Source organism: Protopterus annectens, chromosome 5.part1 (genome assembly GCF_019279795.1).
Source record: "Protopterus annectens isolate FY-2018-M chromosome 5.part1, PAN1.0, whole genome shotgun sequence".
NCBI lineage: Eukaryota > Metazoa > Chordata > Ceratodontiformes > Protopteridae > Protopterus > Protopterus annectens.
The window spans coordinates 363,116,493-363,134,639 of NC_056736.1; positions in this window are offsets into that span (position 1 = coordinate 363,116,493).

The window sequence follows — 18,147 nt, forward strand, 5'->3', positions numbered from 1 at the left end:
CCTGACTGGCGGCACCAGTCTTGGGTTGAGAGAGTTTAGCCTCCAGTTTGGATGTATAGTTGCATCTCTACATGCCTGGACTTAGTTACTGGTTTATGGGAAAACTAAGAAGAGGATACTACTGTTTTTTCCTGAAGAGTTTGAGTAGTTCAAAGATTTCCTTGAGAAGCTAGAGGCAAGTGCTGGACTGTACCTGAAGAAGAGTTAGTTCAAAAGATTTCCCTTGAGAAGTTAGAGAGTAAGTGTTGGACTGTAAGAGGAAGTAGAGAGCTTTCCTGAAAGAGTTGAGTAGTTCAAAAGATTTCGGACTGTGTTGGAAGAGGCATTAGAGAAACTTTCCTGAGAGTTTTGAGTAGTTCAAAGATTTCCTTGAGAAGCTAGAGTAAGTAGAGCTTTCCTGAAGAGAGTTTTGAGTAGTTCAAAGATTTCCTTGAGAAGCTAGAGTAAGTGTTGGACTGTAAGAGGAGCGGTGTTGGAGTGAGAGAGAGAGGAAGGTGAAGAAGAGCTTGAGTAAGTTCAAAGATTTCCTTTGAAGCTAGAGTAAGAGGGAGTAAGTGAGAGGAGGATGATTAGAGAGCTGAAGAGTTTGAGTGGTTCAAAAAATATTTCCTTGAGAAGCTAAAGTATTGGACTGTAAGAAGCTAGGGAACGTGAGAGAGCTTTCCTGAAGAGTTTGAGAGTAGTTCAAATTTCTTGAGAAGCTAGAGTAAGTAAGTGCTGGACTGTAAAGAGGAACATAAAGTGCTTTCCTTGATAGTTTAAGTAGTTCTAAGGAAAAGCAGTTAAAACAATGCTGCTACTGCAGTGCGATGTTGCGCTTATGCGAAAAAAATCACAAAAGCGGGTTTTAAGGCGTTTCTGGGCTGAGACCTCTCCCAGGGACAGATAGGCTGCTCAAAGCTCCCTTTGAAATTTGTGGCTCAGTGTGGATTTTGCCTATTTTTTTGCTATTTTGCAGTATACACAACTAATGATATTTTACTAATAATTTTTTTTTTCTACAGGTACATTATATACACACACACACACACACACACACACACACACACACATATATATATATATATATATATATATATATATATATATATATTGTTTGTCAAAGCAGTGATAATGTTGAGTTTTTTTTTCTTGTGTGTTTCTCTTCCTTTAAACTGTGATACCATGGCACAGTGGGACCAAGGAAGATTTTCCTTATCCTCACACTTGTGAGATTTCAGATTTAATATAATTTACAAGGGTATGTGGTGCAGAGCTGTCTTTTTTGCCTTCTAATTTGTCTTTGATGGTTTCACTTACTTATTAACAAAAGATAACAAAGGAGAAGTAATAAAGAAGTTAAAGCAGATGGAAATGAGCATAAAATGTGATGGGAAGGGAGAAATATTTTTGGAATGATGATTTCAGAAGAGGATGGGAAGAGTGGGGAAAATATAGACAGATCTTTGTTAAAAGCATGAAACAGTATTTCTCTAAGAGAGGACTTAAGGAATTAGAAGTAGGGGAGGCATGAATGGAGGTATGTAAGATTTCAGCTGTTGGTTAAGTTGAATCTGATGCTTAGCTGGAACATAGAAAAACAAACAAAAGCAGTCCTTATCTGCTATCAAAAATATGATGCTCATCATATTGATCACTGCTGCAGTAGCCTTAGCTATATGTAGGGTTACCACCTGTCCCTCTTTTTGAAGGACAGTCCCACTTTAGGCAGTTGTGTTCTGCAATGGGAAATGTCATAAGATTTTAGGACAAAAAATATTTCATAAGTTTTTTCTAATATTTGCATAAAACAGTTATTTTGTCTCTGAAACACCTAAATGTTATATGAAATAGCATGAGCAACTCATATGCTACAAGAATAAGCTTTTGTTTTGGCAAAAAGTGAAGCTCTGTCCTGTGCACTGATGGTGGGAATGTGTTGTCCTGGAAAATCTCACGTTTCTACAAAAAATGTCCCACTTTGGGCATTTGAAAAGGTGGCAACCCTAGCTCTATGGGTTATATCCTGCCATGGATATAACACTTGACCAGCTTTCAAAGCTTCAGGGCACCTTCCACATGTTCATACATGTTCATACTATGAGGCAGTTTGAGCTGATCTGCTTAAAAACACATGTTGGAGCAACAAGCCCTTTAGTGCTATCCTACTGTTGAAGAGAACACTTCTCTGTGAGCTTTCAAGAACTGATTGTTGGCTAGTGCTGTTCATTTGTTGGGCAGATAGTTTCCTTTGGGGAAAAACCTTCCACATAAAAAATATTGCTTTATTGCACTTTACTACTCAGAAAAGTTGTTTTTAAGACAGAAGTTTGTGTTTTAATGGACTATATGAGATTTCCTTGTACTTTTAAACTGGAAAGCACTTTTTCCTGTCAGTTTTAAAAGTTGTTTAAAGTAATTGAAAAATCTTTTTTTTTCTGTAGAGAAATTGTGCTTGTTTGACTTTTTGGGGCTGGCAGAGTGTACTTAGTGCTTTTTTTTACTCTGTTTTTGAGAAACAAAAAAAAAACAACTTTAAAATTTTATTGGCTTATGCTGCTTGTTTTCTCTAGGAAAGAGGCACATTTCTGGCTTGACCGTGAAGCAAACTAACAGCTCCATGATCTTACCTTATTCTAGCCACAAGAAGAAAAATTTAAGCAAGCATCCTTTGCAACAGCAGCAGGCTAGTAATTTGCCTCAGCCACAGGTTGCTAACTCTGCTGTGGCCAAAGCTCGTTCTTCAGACCACTCATCTTTTACCCCGGATCCCTGTGGTATAGCATCTACAGCATCTACAGACTGGGGGTGAGTCACGTCCTCTGCAGCTGCTGAGGTCCCATCAGTGGGCAAGGGAGAGCCATTCTTGTCAGTTCTGGGAGAGGGAATCGAGTATGCTTCCATGTTTAGTCTAAATGTTGTGCCCATCACTGGGGAAGCTGCAGCTGTCATTAGCAACTCTGTTGGCCCCCTTTTTCCTGCCAAAAAGAAACAGCAAACTAAGCATATATCTACTCCCCTTCAAATTTCTCTAGGCATGAGTAGTTTACCAGATCTGGATCAGGTTTTAGTTCAGGCTATTTATCATTCTTATGAAGTTGTTTCTGGTAAAAGAAAGAGGGATGTTTCTCTTCCTGAAGATATTTGAGATTTTGAATCTGGACAGGAAGATGAAGGAATAGATGCAGGTTTTCTTTTCCTTAGATTTCTGTTTCAAACTCACAGGATAGCACAGTATCTGATTTTCAGAATGTGCCACTGTTTTCAGTGGGAGAACACTGAGGTCTTTCAATCACTCGGAAAATACTATGTGCTGATAAGAGTGGAATTTCCAGAACCTTCATCCATTCCTCCAGTGTTATCAGCTTTGGAGGATGTGTGTGTCACCGCCTGCAATTTTCCTGACAGTCAGCCTGCTGCCTCTAAAAAGGCAGATAGATTGTATAAAGTTCCTCACTTTTTGACATTTTTACACACCCATCCAAACCATACTCAGCAGCTGTAGCTTTAGTTAATCATATTGCTACTAATCATTTAGGTAATTCCTCCTACGCTTTCTGACAAAGAAGGGAAAATGATTGATAAGTATGGGGGAAAGTGCATGCTTCCTCAAATTTAATTTTCAGAATTTTGAATTGTCAGGCTCATATGTTGAAGTTTATTATGACTAATTGTGAAAGTATGAGGAATGTTGTGTCTGTAGTTTTGTTTTGTGAGGAAAAATCTGCTTTAAATGGTTTAATTTCTTCCATTTCACAAGTCACAACTCATTGTTTAAAGTATGTGTATGACTCATTTGACACTTCTTCCAGGGCTGTGGCCACTGGCATTTTTTTGAGGAGGGGTTGTGTGGCTGCATTCTCAGAACCGTCTAGATGATGTGAAAAATGAGATGTTAAATTCTCCTTTGGATAGAAATTTAGTTTTTGGTCCCTCTGCTGCATAGATTATCAAAATGTGTGATGAGAGGGGTAAGCTAATATGGGGAATGTCTAAGATTTTTCAGCCCTCTTTTTCCAAATTTTCTAAGGGATTCTCTAATGCCTCATCTAGTTTTGACAAGAAACACAATAAACAGTCTTTGCAAAATGCTGGTAAACAGATGTTTAAGAAGAAATGTCAGGAGAGTTCCAAAAAAATACAGACACTCCCCTAAAACCAAGGATAGGCCAACAAGTCAGAATGACTATTTAAAGGATCTTGACCACCCCATCCACACCCCTAACCTGGCAGTCCTTTTGCCCTTCTAGAAAGTCTGATTCTCCACTTTTCTCTGACAACATTTCAGAAAAATGGGTTTCGAAGAACATTCATCAAGGTTACAGAGGGCAGTGGGAGGAAATTTCTTCCTTCCAGGGATTAATACCTCATCCACTAGATCAGACTCTTCTATTTCACCCTGTCCTTCAACTCATTTTGTCACAGAGAGTGATAGAACCTGCTCGTCCTTCCCAGTTTGGAAAAGGTTTTTATTCAAGGATGTTTTTGGTGCCAAAGAAAGAAAATGCTTGAAGACAAGTTCTGGTTCTTTCCTTCTTAAACCAATCTGTGATAGAGCCTGAGTTCAAAATGCAGTCACTTCACAACTTATTACTCCTTTTTCCTCATTTAGGTTTCCTGGTAACACTAGATTTAGAAGATGCTTATCATTATCACATCTTATTCATCCACACTTCCGGCGTCTCCTAAGGTTTTCTGTGTCTAGATCACATTATATCTGTTTTACCCTTTGGACTATCCACTTCGGTAAGAATATTCACAAGTGTCTAGTTCCAGTTATAGCTCATTGCAGGTTACAGAGTATCCACATATTTCATTTCAATATTTAGATGACTTGCTTATCTTTGCAAAGTTTTTTCTAAGTGTCAGGAATCTCTCACTTGGAAGAGAGCTGTCTTACACAAGCTGTGATTCCATGAGAACATTCAACAATGTTTTCCGACTCCATCACATGGGCTTGTGTTGCTGGGGTGTCTAGTAGACACCACAGTTCAAAGAGCTTTCCTTCCACAGGAAAAAATAAATCAATCTATGCCTAGATCTATTTCTATGATTTTCCATTCAGACTTTGTTGACTGAGAGGCTCTCACTTGGAAGAGAGCTGTCTTACACAAGCTGTGATTCCATATGCCTAGATCTATTTCTATGGTTTTCCATTCAGACTTTGTTGACTGAGAGGGAATACTGCAGGATTTTGGGTCTCATGTCATCTACAATTTTCACAATACCTGTAGTAAGACTCCGAATGAGAAAGATTGAATAGTATCTGAGGTATCTTCAGTCCCAGCACCAACATCAATTATCCTTTCAAATCCCAGTTCTGGGGTTTGTCAGAAGAGAAATCACTTGGTGGAGATAGCAAATTTCCCTAAATTCAGGTCTCCCCCCATCCCTTGCTCCAGATTAGTCAGTCACCACAGGTGTCTGGGACTCAGCTTGGGGAGCAGTTTCAGAAAGGATAAAAGTATAAGGTGTGTGGGACACCAAGTACAGATGCAAACACATAAATATAAAAAAGATGCTTGCTCTGATCAAGGCACTCAACTCTCTTAATCATTTTTGTTCCCCAGGATCTCTTCAAGTTGCTACAGATAATACCATAGTCATGTGGCACATCAACAAGCAAGGGGAAACTAGCTTTCCCCTTTGCAAACTAGCCATGTTAGCGTGGAATATAGCTTCACAATAGAATCTTACTTTACAGGCATCCTACATCTTGTTACAGCAAAACTGAGTGGCAGACAAGCTGAACAGGACAAAGGCAGACCCTCAAGAATGGAACCTAGATTGGGGGTTTTCCAAGATACAATCCATCTGTGGGGAGTTCCTGATGTAGACCTCTTTGCCTCTTCTATGAATAATCAGCTGGAAAAATTGTGCTCTAGGACTGCATGCAAGAAGGCCTGAAAGAATGATGCCTTTTTCCTTGGACAGGAATGTTCCTGTATACATTTCCACAATTTCCACTAATATCCAGGGTACTTCTGAAGATTGAGAAGAAATCCCCCAAGATCATTGTGATGACTCTCTTCTAGACTAGGTGACAGTGTTTCTCTCTTCTCTCTTCTTTTGGAAATGGTTGGGGCAATTAAAACAAGCTTTCTCATAGAATGGATCTACTCACACAAGATCAGGGGTGTTTAATATCATCCAGTCTGTCTTCCTCAACTGACTGCTTGGATAAGAGAGTTGTAATTCCCTTAAGGCACCTGTTTACTGAACTCATGCAGCAGGTACTAATGAAAACAGGAAAGCCTGCTGCAAGCAAATCATATATTAACAAACAGAAAAAGGTTTTCTAGTTGGTGCCAACAACATAACCAGCACCCTTTCGAGGATAGCTTTTCTCTGGTTTTACAATATTTGTGTGAGTTACTGTCCTTTGGCCCAGAAGCATAGCTAGGGCAGGATGAAAAGGAAAACTGCCCCATTCACAAAGTGTTAGGGAGGGCATGATCAGCTGATCCTGTTCTTTAATGCAATACCAGCTTTTAAAATCCAGTATTGCATTTGTAGTCAAACCTGAGTGCTGTAGTTCTCTGAATGTTGTTTAAACTGCAGCTCAGCTTGAGCTGCCTAACTGTTTGAGCACATTGTATTCCTTGATCTCTCCAAGGCCTTCAATACCATCTCCCATCCCAAAATTCCTTTCTGTTCTCTCTGATTTTAATCTCAGCCACTCCACATTACTGTGGTATCAAGATTATCTAACCAATCACCAACAAGCAGTAAAATGGCTAAACTCCTTATCTACCCTACTACCTGTCACCCTAGGGGTCACCCAAGGATCCACTCTTGGACCTCTTCTTTTCAACATATTCACCAACCAACTCCACAAAGCTACCTGGCATGCCACTCTAGTCTAGTACGCCAATGACTCCACTCTAATCTGCTTCACCCCATCACTGCCTCGACTCCAGGAATTGACATGAGTCCTTTACCGCTGTTGAAACCTGGTTAGCCAACTCTCAACGAATACTTAACCGCAATAAAACACAACTAATGATATTCTATCTCACTAGAGCCTTAGACACCATACCACCATTCACAATATTCTCAGCTAATAACACCCTATCACACCTGTCCAACACACCAAACTTCTAGGGGTTATCATAGATCACAACATGAAATTTGATATGCACATTTCACAGACAAAAAAGAAAGTCCATAAAAAACTCAGAACCCTATATAAATGCAAAAAGTACCTCACCAAAGACAGTAAAGCCACCATCTTAAGAACCCACCTACTATCCACACTCCTCTATGCCTCCCCCATATTCATCAACCTAAACAAAGCAGACTGTAACAAACTAAACACCTGCTACAATAAAATAACTAGGTTTTATACTGACGCACCTTTCAGGGCACATCACTGCATAGCAATCAAGCAACTGTCCAGGCTAGAATTACCCAACCTGCTCACATATAACCAGCTTACAATAGTCCACCAAATTCTATATTATCCCCATAGAGTTCCTGCTCTTCAAGGTCTGCTTAATATCTACTCTAACAAACACCAATTAAAACAACCAGTAAAGCACTGGCTGATATAGGCAAAAGCAGCAATAACTCTGGGGACTCCTTGTTTTCCATTTATGTTGCAAAAGCATGGACTACCATCCCCACAGTTATTAGGACCACTGAAAACAAAAATAATTTCAAAAAACTCCTCCAGCTCCATTCACATAGTTTGGTTTATGTAATTGTTCTAACCCTGGGTAGCTTCATTTAATTAGATCATATCATACTTTCACCTTCTATGAAAGCTTGCAACACCTCTTTTCTATACTCTTAATCAATGTGTGTTTACTATACTGGCCACTGATGAATGTAATCAAATGACTGAACAAAATGTCCTTTCAACTGTATTGTTTATTGTAACACACTGCGTTCCTTATAGTATATTTACTTTTTGCTCCTTTCATGGCCTTGAAACTGTACTTGACTCTGTACTGTACTTTATTTACATGTGTATTGTATTTACTGTATTTGCTGTACCAATCTTCATGGAGCTTTTCTTCCCGGGACACCCCTGAAAATGGGATCCATGCCCAGTCAGGCATTCCTGATAAACAAATGTAAAATAAAATAAATAAAATAAAATAAATTGAAGGTGGCCTAAAGCTGGCTGGCTATTATATCTCTGGCAGGATTTAACCCATGTAGCTAAGGCTACTGCAGAAATGATCATTTGAACATCTACCGTTATGGTAAGTTTACTTACACATTTGTACTTTTCTCTCTTCCTAGGTATTATCAGTTTATATACAATGTATCATACACTGCTGTTTTACAAGAAGGTATATCAGAAAGTGGTTAGTAAAGCAAAGAGGTTGAAATTCGGAGTAAGAACTGATAGTTATCAGTTGCTCTGACTAGGAAGTATTTGTAGCATCATTTATATTTAGCACCATAATTTTGTTTTGCAATGGCAGACTTTGTTGTATATGTATTTATTTGTAGGACCTAACTAATGAAAAGAAAGTAATTATTGGCACTGATACAGTGAAATGAAGTTGCAGAAAGTTGTAAGAACACTGAATACTGTAATTAGAATAGCTAGTTGGCCTGGTATTGTGTCCAAGATGGTGCTGCTAATAGTAACTTGTGACGGCAGATTGCATTTGCATCATTGTCACTGTCATCCTCATCATCATCCTCCTCTTTGTCATCTTTCATTGTGTAGTCGGTGTCCTGTTGTTTCTGTGATCCACATTGGCTCTCTATGGTCGGTGTCCTGTTGTTTCTGTCATCTACATCATCTCTGTATTGTCAGTGTCCTGTTGTTTCCATGATCCACATTGGCATTGTATAGTCGGTGTCCTGTTGTTTCTCTGATCCACATTGGCTCTGTATGGTTAGTGTCCTGTTGTTTTTGTGATCCACATTGGCTGTGTATGGTCAGTGTCCTGTTGTTTCTATGATCCACATCAGCTCTGCATGGTCGGCTCTGTATGGTCAGTGTCCTGTTGTTTCTGTGATCCACATTGACTCTGTATGTGCGACTGACGTATGGACTTTAAAGTACACTGTATAGAGTAACCCTGTTGTATAGAATTCCCCCCACTCATGGCTGTCTAGTGTTCCCCTTTGACCCACATTATGTCTAAATGGTTCCTGATCCTCATTCTATTTAAGTGCTGGTGAGACACAAATTTAAAAAGCTATCCCTGGTGGCTAGTGGATTCCCCTACCCCAGATCCCTGTTTTATTTCACTGCCACTGGTAGCTAGTATTCTTCCCAACAATGCTGCAGGCCTTGCTCATTATTCCGGAAGTGCATGGAAGTATGACAGCCACCCCAACTCACCTAACCTTGCACAAACACACATACACACATTCATTCCATTCAAATGCATAGCACCTTCCCCTACCTGATTACACTCAAGGACATACTCATCCATTCACCCATGCACACACACACACACACACACACACACACACACACACACACACACACACACACACACACACACACACACACACACACACACACACACACACACACACACACACACACACACACACGCGCACACACACACACACACACACCTAACCTTCACCCTTACTAACCCCCCCACTGCTACCTCTCAGTCAGACACACTTGCAACTTGCAAACACACTTGCACTTACACTTGCAACTCCTCACATACACACACTGCCTTACCTCTAAACTCCCCAGCACTTACCTCTGCTGTGATTGATGAACACAGCCTTTTACTCTTTATTGTAAGTGGCCAGAAGCAGCTGTGCTGATCTACACAGCTGAGTGATTCTCTGAATCACATGGGTGTGTAAATGCCTCACCACAAGCAATTCTATGGAGAAGAGCACAAGGCTAATTAATATATGCTTCTCCCAGTCATTAGTATGTAACATGGCTGTGGAGACAGCCAATCACAGTACTGCATGTCTTTGTGCAAAAGATCTGCAGTGGGGGGGGGGGGGTCTGAATTTGAAAAAGTAACTGCAAGGCATACATTGCAAGGTGTACACCTTGTGTACACTACAAGCAGTACACCTCATGTATACAGCAAGGTAATTTTTATGAATTTGGCTCATTGTCTTTAGGCCAGATTTCAGTGGGTGGAATCATCAGTGGATTTTCAGTGGTAGTACAGATGGCTCACATGTTATTAATGCTGTTGGTGTTAATGCATTTTATTTTTAGGTCTTTTTTGTTTGTAATGCTGGTATTGTTAGTCGGGAATTCAATGTATTGGTTGCTGTATTACTACTAATTTAAATGCAGGCTGCACTGGTTGTGGAAAGGTTGCAGTATGCAGTGTATGCATTTTTTTGGAAGACATGGGTCAGGGTGTGAGAGTATGTCACCTGATTTAAGATGCTTGTGTCTTAGATAGTATAGCAAAGAATGACAGTGCTTTTTGAATTGTTTGATGGGCTTGGAAGATTGGAGCAAGTAATTTAGTACTATAGAAGCATCAGTTTTACAGCTATAACAAGACTGCAACAGGGTGAAAGTGTGGCCTCACCCATAGATGAACACAGGATAATACAGGTTGAGCAGTCACGATTTCTAGTGTGGGAGGGTTAACCCATGACTCCAAGTACCACTGATGCTCTCCCTGTGACTAAGGCAGTAGAAGAGTATATTACATCTGATGTGTGTACACCCATCAGTGCACAGACTGGCAAAGGTGCCCACTGCCACCATGTATGACTGCTGGGTCCAGACATGAGAGCAGCTCTCAGGATCAATCAGCGACATACCACAGGATCATCGAGGCACAATCTACTGCAACACAGTCCACCACGGAGCTGTATCTCAGTGGTATCTGTCTGGAAATGGACTTTAGAGACACAGTACTGACTGATCTCATGAGGTGACACACACAATCTCCATCTCCACCATCCTGAACAGGATTATAAGTGTTATCATCACTGTTCACACTGACAGTGTTGTCAGAAGTTGGGGGTAAAGTACATTTCAGGGGTGGCCAGGTAGTGGGGTATTTTATTTATTTTATTTATTTATTTATTTATTTGCAGTTGATTTACCAGGATAGTCCATTGGGCCAAAAAGAACCCGTTTTCAATGGAGTCCTGGGGAGAAAAGCTCCAGTACAGACAAAATTAGGTACATGCACAAGATTGCTAAATATTTATACAAAATGGTAGATAAAAGTCCTGGGGAGAGAAGCTCCAGCACACACAAAATTAGGTTCATACACAAGATTGCTAATATTTATACAAAAGTGGTAGATAAAATATTTAAACTCAAAATTCAAAAACATTCAGAACAATACAAACAATGAGGATTAATGTGAAGTAAATGAGCTTGGAAATAATGTGAAATACATAACATAACAGAGGAGTTTTGCAGAAGGAACATAAAAGTACCTTATAGGGTGGATACAGAGGGAACACAAGCTTTGTTAGGTAAAAGTTTGGTACCGTAAGCATATTGGTGGTAAGGATGTCATGTATTTATGAGGGGTGGGAGCAAGAGCAATCCCATTGGGAACTTAGATGTGTGTGAAGATGTTTTTTGAACATGTAGTGGTTAGAGGTGGTACGAATGGATGGTGGGAGTGAGTTCCAGAGACGGGAAAGGTTACAGGATAGTAAGTGTTTACCTGGGGGATAAGATGGTTTATGAATTACCAGTAGGTTTTGATTGTTGGACCTTAAGACTCTATTTGGTAGGTGCATTTTAAAGGCAGAAGACAGGGAGGGACAAAGAGAGGGGTTGAGAATGAGCTTGTGAGATAAGGTCAGCTGTATATAGATGAGATGATTAGATAGTTCGAGCCAATTTAGTTTTTGGAGAGAGAAACAGTGGTGGGTGGAGGATCTGTGGCTATTTGCGAATTTGGCAATTTTGTTATAGCAGGAGGAAAGCTGGTTTTTTAGTGAGATCTGAAGATTAGTCAATAATGGAGCCCCATAGAGAAGAGAGGGGATAAGAAAGGAGGAGGCGAGAGTGATTTTGGAGGAGCTAGTAAGATACTGATTCTGACGGTAAAGCATACCTAGTTTTTGATGAGTTTTTTTAATATTAAGTTGTAGATGAGAGTTGAAATTAAGCCGGTTGTCGATTTGAACACCTAGTAGCTTAGCTTCCAGCTACCAGTTCCAAGGGTGAGTTGTCTTGGCTGGTAATAGAGAAAGAGTTTATGTCGAAGGAAGTGGATTTGGAGGGGGTAAATACCATTAGTTTTGTTTTGGAGGCATTGAGTGCTAAGTGATTTGTTTTCATCCAATCTTCAGTAATTGAGAAAGCTTCCTGGGTGAGTTTTTGGAGTGAAGAGGAAGAGGTGGCAGAGCAGATAATGGTAGAATCATCTGCGTATTGGATGATATTAGCAAATGGAATAGATTTGTGGAAATCATTGATGAATATATTAAAGAGGGGGGGACCAAGAATAGATCCTTGGGGAACTCCAGTGGGGGTACTAAGGAAAGAGGAAGTGGCCTTCTTCCGTGTACCGGGTATTTTCAGGGTACACAGTTCCTATCTGTCTCTAAAAGTGTATGACTGATTGCTACCCATCAGTGTGGTTGGCCCAGACACCCAGCCTCCATAAACAGGACACCGCAAGTGGACTCTATCCAGGTCACAGCTCCATACTCACACGCCATACCTTCCAAGGAAGATCCCAAGTTCTAATGTAACAAGTTGTGGCCACAGGTCATGGTCATGCACGGGCAACCCAAACCCATTGCAGGAGGAAATTGTCTTTATATCCCATGATAATTCCCAATATAATGTATGAAAACAGAGATGTGTTATTCTATTCCCAGTCAAATGTGCACATGATGACATCTGTGACCCATTCCACCCTCCCTTCTGTGTTGTTTATGCATGAATGTCTGACGCACTATGTGACTTGACCTTTTTTTTGGCCAGCACAGACTGTTATTAATGATTAACACTGCATGCATCATTTATTCGGTGTGACACTGCATTGTCACTGTGTGCTTATGAGGGGCCCATAGGTCTGGAGTAAATGTTACTTCTTCATCTGTGCTACTGTGTACCTGTCCAGGGGCGGGGGGGGGGTGCAACTGATGATAGCATTGATGTGCCTTCCCTGCTGATCATATGTATGTGAGTAGTCAAGTGTATAAGTACCTTGGATCTGCCCACCTGTTTCCTCACTAGTATATTATGTAGCATGCAACATGCTAAGAACATCTTACAGGTTGTAGCAGAGTCATACTGGAATGCCTCCCCAAACATGTTAAGGCCAGAATCTCAATTAAGGTAGGATGAAGATTGTCGCTGTCCTTGGCACGAACTGTTAGGCAGCATGAGTGCCTATGCTGAAAATCTGCTGATCAAGCAGAAGTGAAATGGCATGATTCATTGCAACAGCTCAGCATCTGTGCCTGATAACTACAGCTACAGAAAGGAATGTGTAGCTAATAATTCCTTTGGAAGACTTTTTTTTTTTTGTCTTCAACTCCAGAAGTCCCTTTTTTTATCTTTTTTTGTCTCTAACTTCAGAAGACTTTTGCGTTGAGTGGGTTGGAGTTGTACCAGTCTGGGAACTGCTCAGACTACCGAATGTCTTAGCTACAAGTCTAGTTGAGGCAGCAAAAATGGGCTTTGAGCACACACACACACACACACACACACACACACACACACACACACACACACACACACACACACACACACACTCTCTCTTTTTCTGCAATATTCCCAACAGGGTATATGTTATTGTTTAAATAATGCATGCTCAGGGGTGTTCTGAGGCCCAAAGCCACAGGCAAAAGACCTCAGCACCCCTGGAAGGGTATTATTTACACAATAACATACTCCCGTGAGGGCATTATTGGACTTAGAAAATGGACTATCTATTAAATCATTTTATTTTTTTTAATTACTAAATTTTTTTATAATTCCTCCTAATGTTTCAGACTTGTTGTAGTATATGTAGTACATGTAATTGTTTTTAGAGGAAGTATTTTACCTCCAGAATGTAAGTTCTGCAAGTATTTAATACACACACACACACACAAACAAAGATTGGCATACTCACAAACATATACACAGAAACACACATATACAAAAGTACAGAAAGACTCAGAAATATATGTATAACACACACACACACATACACACACACACACACACACACACACACACACACACACACACACACACACACACACACACACGGCAATTATAATCATTTGGTTATGAGCACATCTTCAGATGTGTCCTGTAAAAACAAAACAAATCAAACAAAATATAGAACCCAAGGCACTGCAGCTCTCCCCCACCCCATCTGTCCCTGCTTTTGCAACATAGGGATGGTCTGCCTAATGATTTCCTAGAAAATCACTGAAGATGAAAGTCATTATGTAATAACAGACATAAATGCTTTTCAATGTATTCTTTTTATATACTGGGACATTTTACAATGTAAATAGTGTAAAACATTTTCTTCTTGGGATTGTTTACTGTTTTTTGTTATATTTATTTATTTATTTATTTATTTCATTTATTGCATTTGTTTACTGAGAAAGTCCACTGGGCCTAAAAGAGCCCATTTTCAGGGAAGGCCCGGGGAGGGTGGCGTAATGGTTAAAGTGTTTGCCTTACAAACACAAGGTGCAGGGTTTGAGTCTCACAGGGGATAATTGGCTAGACTTAAAATAGCTCACAAGAGCAGTTAGCCTAGTACAAACCTACGAACGAATCTACAAGAAAAGCTCTGACAAGAACATAGATACATAAAATATTAAACATTAATTGGTACAAAAGTAGATGCAGTGTTACAGATAGTGATTACAGTAGTGTATACAGGATATAGACATAAAAGCAGGAATTTTGTTGGTTGCCAGATGAATTCAATCAGAGAGGTATAAACAGAGATATATTAATCAGCATTATTGTACCAGTATCAACTAGTGACAAAAATAATTATGGAGAAAATATCATCAGTCATCAGTAGCAAAAAGCATAGGGGTTTAGTTATCATACAAGGAGAAGGAAGAGGTTAGGTTATAGAGCAGGTACATAGCCAGGAAGAGTTGTTATAGAGCAGGTACATAGCCAGGAAGAGTTGTTATAGAGCAGGTACATAGCCAGGAAGAGTTGTTATAGAGCAGGTACATAGCCAGCAAGAGTTGTTATAGAGCAGGTACATAGCCAGGAAGAGTTGTTATAGAGCAGGTACATAGCCAGGAAGAGTTGAGATGATTTTTCGGTATTCGTTTGAAGGTAGTGGTGCTGCCTGTGTTTGTTATAGAAGGTGGAAGTGAGTTCCATAGTTTGGTGACTGTGAAGAGATAGAGCCAGGAAGAGTTGTTATAGAGCAGGTACATAGCTAGGAAGAGTTGTTATAGAGCAGGTACATAGCCAGGAAGAGTTGTTATAGAGCAGGTACATAGCCAGGAAGAGTTGTTATAGAGCAGGTACATAGCCAGGAAGAGTTGAGATGATTTTTCAGTATTTGTTTGAAGGTGGTGGTGCTGCCTGTGTTTGTTATAGAAGGTGGAAGTGAGTTCCATAGTTTGGTGACAGTGAAGGCATAGAGGAGTTGACCAGCAGGTAAGGTGGGCTTTTCTACTTTTAGAAGTAGATGATTTTCAGATCTTAGTTGCCTGCTGGGTTGGTATTGGGTGAGTAGTGTCGAGAGAGTAGAACAGTCTGTGGGTCTGTAGATTATTTTGTGAGCTGTAGTTAGTTGGGTGAATGAGAGATGGGGGTGGGTTCAGTTGTCTGGTTGTGAACTTGTTCACAAAATATGTTAATAAAATGTTTTTGGAAAAAATAAGATTTGAAAACCACCCTGCTGATGGGCTGCATGTTGTGGTCGGCACTGTCTCTTTGTCTTTCTGTCTCTTCCCATCTATCACAAGCTCACAAGACAAGTACACACACACACACACACACACACACACACACACACACACACACACACACACACACATACACACATGCACACACATGCGCACACTCACCCACACACATGCACACACACTCACTGACTATGAGAATTAAAGTCAGTCAATACTGCCACTTAGTTCACATAGCTGATGGACTGCCTGCTACATCAGCACTGTCTCTATCCCTTTGTCTCTTTCACACACACACACACACACACACACACACACACACACACACACACACACACACACACACACACACACACACGGGCTTTTATTACTTTTTTTTAAATTTGATTTACTTTTCATTTTAATTTTACACTCGCTAAACAACAAAGGGCTGGTTAGTGAGCATAAAAAGTGACGACTATTCACTTTTTAACTGTTCAAGTTTCAAAGTAAGTTAATATGCTGCCATGAAGACGTAGACTTGTTTTTAGACGGCATTACCTGTACATTAACACTGTGCTGCTAATCGTTTGTTCTCCATTCAAGGTGGCGATGTACAGGTTGCCCATTCTCTAATGCAGCTTAGTGTTTGTGCAGTGTTATACTGGAGTCTGGTTATACTTTGAGGGTTCCATATGGGCATCACAAGTCAAGCTCCAGCAGGTATCCAGTATTTCTTGTAAAAGAGTGTCAATATTTGGGGGCATATTAAATTTGAATATACAATAAATGTAGCCATCTTACATTATAATGTTAGCCTCAGTGCCTGCGTTTTCCAGTAGTATGGCGATGAGGAATGTCACTGTGCAGGAAACAAGGATATAGCTGAAATGTGCCAAATATGTGAATGATGAGGACTGCTTGGGTGTTGTGCAGAAATGCATCCCATGTGGATCGCATACTATCTGGCGGTTCACGGAATGGGAGCTCTTTCTGTTCACAAACATTTGAAACTGGAAGCCAGGTGAGGCCTGTATTGCTACATGTATGCAATCTGTAGCAACCAGTACCTCAGGGAGGTGGGCAATGTCATAGACGATATGCATGGTGTTAGCGGCAACATACAGTTGTACAGGGTATGTGACAGACACAGTAAAGAATGAATATCAATATGGATGTTAAAGTTAACCCTTGCAAACTAGAAAGGGACAGGTTGGACTACACTAATGGGACTGTTTACCCCCACCCCTGAGTAGTCAGATTTGGGGAAAAAACTTTTTGCAAGTCATGTGTGTAGAAACAATAATCAGGATAATGGTTCAACCACCCAAAGGCAACAGAATGGTCAAACATTTAATCAAAATAAGAATGTAAAAAGGAATAACAGTTATCATAACATTAATGATGACAATATTCCAGTTAGGAGATTCAAAAGGATCAAAAAAAGACAACAGCAAAGCCAACAAAATCAACTAAACACAACTTTTGGCAACAGAAAGGTTTTTCAGAAGGGCCCCAATGTGCAGAAATGGACATCATCGCACTGGTTCACTGCACTAGCAAACAACGAGGAGGGTTCAGGCTGGGGGAGCTGAATATGCACTCTGAACTTGATTTATAGCATAATAATTTAAGAGAGGTTTCTGACCAAGAACATTTAAGTTTGGTTACTACACAGAATAATTTTAACCAAGATGCACTTAATAACAGTTCTGTCATTGTCAAAAATTTTTGTGATGATATTTGTTGTTTACAATTTCTCCAATTCTACAATGGATACATGTATTGCTGACTTTCTTAGTAAGGGTTTAACTTTTGTACTTGTGAGGAGGGCAAATTTGGCAAACACTTTAATTGACTTGAAACTCTACCTAAGGAAACTGAATTTTAGAATTATGCTGGGGGAGAACAATGACAGGCCTGATAATTTTTACATACCTAGTACCTTTAACCCACCTTTACACCCTATTTTAGGGTTATATGGGAAACTTTGCGAACTTGATATAAGGAATGCTTTTATGGGGAAATGTAATGGTAAGAGTAATTTGAGTGAGGAAGAGTTAAGCAACCTAAGATTCCTTAAACAGCAAAAGGATTGCATCATGAAACACGGTAACGGTTGGGGGAATCATGATGGATATCCACCAGTATAATGAAAGGATGGAAAGAATAATAGATAGTGACACATCATGGGGTTTCAAAAAATGAACTAAATTGTAGCTATCAAACATCTCAAAGGCACTCAACAATTTGTTACTTAAAAGGAGAATCAATGTAAATCTTTTCAACTATTTACACGTGTCCTCCCCCACAATCCCCATGTTATTTGGTATCCCAAAGATACACAAGAGTGTATCAGACCACCCAACGTGCCCTATAGTCGAGGGACATAATTCCATCACATAACCCAGT